General features: G+C 36.0%; 1 pseudogene; it reads left to right on the top strand.

The window, feature by feature from the left end:
• The first annotated feature begins 5,618 nt into the window (after window positions 1-5,618).
• On the top strand, window positions 5,619-7,053 carry LOC125827291 (phospholipase A1-Igamma1, chloroplastic-like; annotated as a pseudogene).
• Window positions 7,054-7,267: the final 214 nt, after the last annotated feature.

Here is a 7,267-nt window from a genome sequence, read left to right as displayed (position 1 = left end):
TCATTGGCTGATGACCTTTTGTCTTTGTTGCACCTCTGTTGTCGTACCCACCTACCGCTGCAGTTTCTGTAGCTTTACATTTGCATTCCATTGACTTGTCTTGTGAAATTTCAACTCAAAGGATCAGGTCCTTCTACCACATCCTACTTCTCTATAGTTTCTTGAATTGTAAAAATACCAGAATATACCTGTAATGACTTGACCCGGTCGTTAAGAATAAGTCCACAGGGAAGAAATTTTGGCAAGAAAACTTTTCGGATAACTTAAAATTTTATTGGCTAGGCTAGCCTTATACAGAATCGGGGCTAGCTGAGGTCTAGATCCATTTGAGAAATGATGGGGCCTTTTGTTTAGATTTGACTAATGTATAATTATAGCCAAAACATTAAGGAATCCATAATGTCTTTCAAAATCGAATTCGGGTAAGTAGAATTCATGAAATTTATCTTGGCATGAAAGGTATGAGTCAGGACGTCAAGGGAAGAGTTTGTGTTGTGAAAAGAGAATATATTTTTTATGTTGAGCTGTAGGAAATCTCTTGACCTCGCTATAGAGGACAACTTATCGTTATAGCGCTTCTCAGACCGTTATAGCGAGGTAAGTTGTTGTTATAGTGGCGTCGCTATAGCAAGAGACTCATGATTTTATGTAGAAAACTGTCCAAAACTCCTATTTTTCTGCAATTTGAGTTCTTAAAGTAGAGCGGGACAAATTTGGACAACATGCATCAGTTTTCCCATGAAAGTCACCGGTTAAGGTAAGAATCAACTCCCCGATCTTGTTAAGTGTTTCTGAAGTCTTAAAAACTAGGTGGTTAAAATTGGGGAAATGTTTTGAACATGAATTCATGGTGGGAATGATCCCTAAGTTGGGGAAGATCATCTTATTTTTGGATGGGTTGGGATTTGTTAGCAATCGGGGTAAATTAATAGTTCTTTATTATTGATTGAATGTTATATTGTTTATTTTAGACCAAGAAAAAGTCAAGGAACTTTGCAAGGGGAAAAGTTTGCTACTTAGAGTTTTCAAAGGGCTTGATTCGAGGTAGGTGATAGTTATATGTGTTATCTTTTATATTCAGATTAGTAAACTAGAAATAATAAAAGATGAAAAGAAAAACAAAAGAACTTCCGAGTCCACAAAGCCCACTTGGTGTCCTTAAGAAATTTAATTCTCTCAAGTACTCGAGGTTGTAGATTAATTCCTCCCAAGATAAAACAAAGTAACCATTAAAGAAGTAGCAGTACCTCAAACTTCAATAATTTCAACGAACTCAAAATGACAGCAAGGAATCACACACATTGACACGATCGATCGATTTTGTTTTGTAAGAAATGTATGTAAAATGATGGGAAAAATGAGAGAAAGCCTCTCTATTTATAGCCAACAAAGGGTAAAGGTCACAACCCTTTAGAAAAGGCACAACCTTTCAAACGGTCACATCCCTTTAGAAAAGACACAACCGTTCATAAAGGTCACAACCCTTCGACAAAGTCACAACCCTTCGGAAGGGTCACAATCTTTCATTTCATGTTCACACCTTTAAAACCCAATAATCCTCCACATGAATAGGGAATGGCTATTGTTAAAACATATGCACGAAAAATTGTGTGATTCGTAAGTAAGGATTGATTGCATCTTGATAAGTGGGTTTCCCTTTGAACTTTCCATAGTGAACATATATCGAATATACTCGCTCAATCGGTAGATTTGATATCTTTGAATCGTCGAGCTTTGGTGTATACCTAGACAACATAAGTCACACAATAAACCCTTGAACCATTTTTTGGTTCTCATTGTTTTGTTCGTTTCAGCCATGAACACGTCTTGATTTATAAGTGTGTAGAGAACTGACCTTACTGGATTCTCCTTGAAGCTTCTTACACTTCACACTTACATAAGTGATTTCTAAATATGTTATCCCGTAGATACACCATTTGATATACCCTGTATCAAACTTAGAAACCATTAAAATGTTCTAATGCCTTTATCCTTGTTACCGAAAATTGTCTTATCATGAGAATGGACCAAAAAAAATATTTTGACAATGTTAAACCGTCATCAATGACTTTGTTTAATCTCCCTGAACCCAGATCTTAGGATCTCCAGTCTTCTAGTTTGAGTTAGCACCACAATGACTTGTCCTCGGCCATAATCCTATTCCGTTTGATAACTTATCAACTCCCTCTCTTGTTAGGCCATTTGTATCTGTGGATCCGACACATTATCCTTTGACTTTACATAGTCAATTATGATAATTCTTCTAGAGAGTAGTTCTCTAACGATATTATGTCTACGTCACATATGATGAGATTTATCGTTATACATCATGCTCCATGCCCTACCTATTGCAAATTAAATCTCACAGTGTATGTATACTGGAGCTAAAGGTTTGGGCCAAAAAAAATTTCAAGAAATTTTGGAGTCATTCAACTTCTTCACCGGCCTTATCTAGAGTGATAAACTCATATTTCATACTAGAGCGAGCGATACATTTCTATTTTGAAGATTTCGAAGAGATTGCTCCTCCACCAAGAGTAAATACATACTCACTCATGGATTTTACTTCATTTGACCCGGTGATTCAATTTACATCACTATATTCTTTCAATACTGTTGAATATTAGTTATAATGCAAAGCAATAGTTTTTACGGAAAAAGGCCTAAAATACCCTTGAAGTATTATAAATGGTACCAAACTACCTTTCATCCACCTATTGGCTCCAAAATACCCTTGTCATCCACCTTTGGGTCCAAAATTGACCACTTATTTAACGGTATCAAATTTAAACTATTTAAATATATTTTTTAAATATGTGGCGTTCAACTATTGGCTATAAATTAATTAATTAATAAAATTTATAAATCCACCCATTTCCCACCTATTATTAATTAAACTCGTCCCAAATCTGTCCCAATTAATAAAGGAGTCCGGAACCAAAAGGGCAACAAAGTTTTTCGAAAATTCCAAAAGGGCAACTAAGTTATTTATCAAACCAAAAGGGCAACTAATTTTAACGGCGTTTAAATCAGGATTTCCACCGCAAGGCGCAGAAATCCATGAGCCTTACAAGGCTAGGACAACTTTTAGCCTTACAAGGCGTAGGCCCACTTGCATTTTGGAGGCTGTTTTTTTATAAAGAAAATAGTTTTCTGAATTGAGTAAATTTTTTTGAATCAAATTCCATTTTAGCATATGAATTTATACAAATTAGTAAATTTGAATCCTAATTCACTAGAACCAGCTACATGACAACCAAGCCCAGCCTTAATCTCTACTGATTAAGATTTTCTTCGTCCGTGGATTAAACAATTTATATGCCTGGGATGCTTCACTAACACTGAGAAAGATACACTTTTCGCTATTGTCATCAAGTTTCTTTCTCTTCTCGTCTGAAACATGTGCATATACAATGCAGCCAAAAATCTGAAAGTGATTGACAACTGGTTTTCTTCCACTCCAAGCCTCTTCTGGAGTCATGCTTTGAACAACAAAAGTTGGGCTTCTATTCAATACATGAATGCTCCAATTTATCGCTTCCGGCCAGCAAGTCTTTTCCATTCTTCCTTTTGCTAGCAAACTCCGCACCATATTAAGAATGGTTCTATTCTTTCTCTCCAATATACCATTTTGTCGTGGTGTATAAGCAGTGGTGAGCTATCTTCGAATTCCATTAGATTCACAAAAATCTTTAAAGACTTTTGAGCAATACTCGCCACCACGATCAGTTCGAAGAGTCTTCAGTTTATGGCCTTTCCAGTTTTATTTTCTACATGAGCTTTGAAGGTTTTAAACACTCCAAAAGCTTCTGATTTTTCCTTCAAAAATTACACCAAATTTTTCCGAGAGTAATCATCTGTAAAGGTAATGAAATACCTTTTACCTCCATTAAAAATTGGTTTAATTGAGCCACATATATCAGAATGCACCAGCTCCAAAAATCCTTCACCCTCCACGACTTCCCGTTTGGAAATTGAGAATGATGTTGTTTGCCAACAACATATTCTTCACAAACTCGGGAAGGGATAAAAATTTCAGGAAGGCATATTACTATATTTTTCTGTTGGAGAGTTTTTAATCCTCTAAAACCCAAGTGACCATATCTAAAATGCCAGAACCATGAAGAATCTTCTACTTCTGTTTTTAAACAAGAATGAATACTCTCAATATTCAAGGGAAATAATCTTTTGGAATTCATTTTCACAATGGCAATAGCTCCTCTAGTAGGACTATAAATCTCACAAACACCTTTTCCAATGAGAATAAAATATCATTTTTCTTGCAATTGCCCAACACTTAATAAGTTACTTTTTAAAGAGGAACGTATAACACATTAAATATTATTTCTTCAAAACCATTCTTCGCTTTAATTTTCATATCACCTCTCCCCATTGCATCTACGGTAGAAAAATCACCAAAATTCACTTTAGATTGAAAGCCTTCACTTAAATTAGAAAAACAAGACTTACTTCCACTCATGTGATTAGAGTAGCATGTGTCCAGATACCAAACATCTTGCACGAGTTCTTCTTGTGCTTGTATTTCCATCAACAAAGTCTCTGTTTCTTTGCTTTCAACAAAATTTGACTTCTCGTCCTTCTCATTAGGCAGCCTATTATAACATTTGGATTGATAATGACCAAATTTATGACATCGATAGCATTCTACCTTTGATTTGTCAAAATTCTTTTCTTGGCCATTGCTGTAGTCATCATTGACCCTAAAGTTTCTGCCTCCATCTTTATTTCCACGGTCTCCTCTCCCTCTTCCTGTTCCTCTACCTCTACCCCTTCCTCTACAATTGGAAGAAATAAAAGTAGAAGCTTTCGGGGCCTGTTCTTCAGAAGTTGAATTGCGATTATTCTTCTTCCCATGCACCAGTAAGGAACTTACAATTCGTCAGGCGACAACTCATCTATATCTTTTGACTCTTCAATGGAGCAAATGACGTAATCATACTTTAGTGTCAAAGAGCGTAGTATCTTCTCAACAATTATGACATTAGTCATCTTCTCGCCATAAAATCACATTTTGTTTCTTATCTCCATTGTTCTAGCACAATAACTCACTACAGACTCTCCTTCCTTCATTTGTAAGGTCTCAAATTCCCTTCTCAAGGCTTGAAGCTGTGCACACTTCACTCTGGTAGTACCTTGATATTTTTTCTTCATAGAATCCCAAATATCCTTAGAAGTTTCTTTGCAAAGAATAGTTTCTAGGATGGGACGATCAATATACTGAAAGATATAGTTCTTCGCATTCAGATCTTTCAGCTTTTTTGCTTCCAATTCTACCTTTTGACCATTCGTCAAAATTTCGCCTTCCGCTGGAGTTTTGATCCCGTCCTCGACAATTGACCAATACTCCTCTGACCATAAGAAATTCTCCATTAGCAGGCTCCAATGGTCATAGTGACCATCAAAGCGAGGAATCGCTGCTTGTACAAAAGTACTGTCTGATGCCATAAGTTAAATGAAAAGAAGAAAAAAAGGTTTAGCTGCTGCTATTTTCTTTTCACTCTAGAATCGCTGCTTCTTTCGTATTACTGCATAACCTCACGCTCGCTCCGATACCAGTGTAAAAAAAAGCAAGATAATGAAACGTGCAGTAAACAAAAATGAAAAAATCTAGTCGACACGTTGAGAAGAAAGGGAACTACTTTGCTGCTTGTTTAGTGCTCTGCAACTACAGATTTTATATGACAAGTAACATTTGAAGCTAAAAACTAGAATCACTAACTCCTAAAAAATAGGAAGTAAATCCATGATAAACTACTCCCCTAAAGACTAGGAAAAAATTGAAATAGCTTGACTTTATTTGCTAATAGGACTCTATGTAAAAGACTATTTCTCTAACACCTCCGAGTACTCATTCTAGTTGGAACAATATTCAGGAAGACAACGTCAACACCTACCATGCCACGTAAGGTGGACATATTCGATAGATGGCGCGACATTCATGGTGTTCATGAATGTGAAGGACTTCTTGATCCAATCCACCCTTTGCTTTATCTAGAAATTGTAAAATATGGTGAATTTACTCAGGCAACTTATGATGCATTAGATATTGACTCATTCTCGGAGTATTGTGGAAGTTGCATGTACAATAGTCATAAATTGTTTGATAAGTCAGGACATACCAAGAGTGGCTACAAAGTTACCAAGTACATCTATGATATGCCACAAATAGATATGCCCCAATGGCTTGAAAGATCAATATTGACATACACATGGAGAAAAGACTCAAATTGGATTGGTTTTGTGGCAGTTAGTGATGATTAAGAATCGCGACGAATTGGGATGAGAGATATTGTTGTGGCATGGAGAGGCACAGTGACACCTTCAGAATGGTATGAAAATATACAGAGGAAATTAGAGTCAATTGGACATATGGACTCAAAAGTAGAACATGGTTATCTTAGTATTTACACATCTAATAAACTAGATACAACAAATCAAGTGCCTAAGAACAAGTCATGAAAGAATTGAAAACATTGGCAGTTTTTTACAAAACAAAAGGTGAACAAGTTAGCCTCACAATAACAGGACATAGCCTAGGGGGTGCAATTGCTCTACTAAATGCGTATGAATCAGCAACAAATTTTCAAATGGGAGTCAAAATTTTACGCGTTATATTGAAACAAGACTTAGTCCCTCGAATTCCCGGAATAGTTTTGAATGAAAGTCTACAAAAATTTGATGATCTTACTGGGACATTAGAGTGGATTTACACTCATGTTGGTGCTGAATTGAAGCTTGATTTTAGGTCTTCACCTTATCTTAAAAGGGGGTTCAATTTTATAGGTATTAATATGTTTGAGATATACCTTCATTTAGTAGATGGTTTTGTGAGTAGTAGTTCAACATTTAGGTCTAATTCTAAAAGGGATGTGACACTAGTGAACAAGGCATGTGATATATATGCTTGTAGATCAGTTAAGAATTCCTACTTGTTTGTACCAATTGGCCCACAACGGGTTATCGTGTAATTCTTATGGTAGATGGGTAAGGCCCAAAAGTGATCTAGAAGATATTCCTTCACCTACTGATTAATGTTTCAATGACACTTCATCCAATTCTAAGTGTCAATGATCGCTAGTTAGTGTAAAACCCAACTAAATGAGTTGGGGTCGAATCGCACAAGGAGCGACACGTGTTTCAGATTCAATTGGGAAGTATGAACATGTTCAAATCATTCATAGAAATAAAAGTTATTGAATATAAACATCATTTAAATCAGGGGTGACACGAATGTCAAATGGGTTTT

This window comes from Solanum verrucosum, unplaced genomic scaffold (assembly GCF_900185275.1).
Source record: "Solanum verrucosum unplaced genomic scaffold, falcon-dt-bn FXZP01000295.1, whole genome shotgun sequence".
Lineage (NCBI taxonomy): Eukaryota > Viridiplantae > Streptophyta > Magnoliopsida > Solanales > Solanaceae > Solanum > Solanum verrucosum.
Note: the sequence above shows the minus strand (reverse complement) of the source record. Positions and strands in the feature narration are given on the sequence as shown.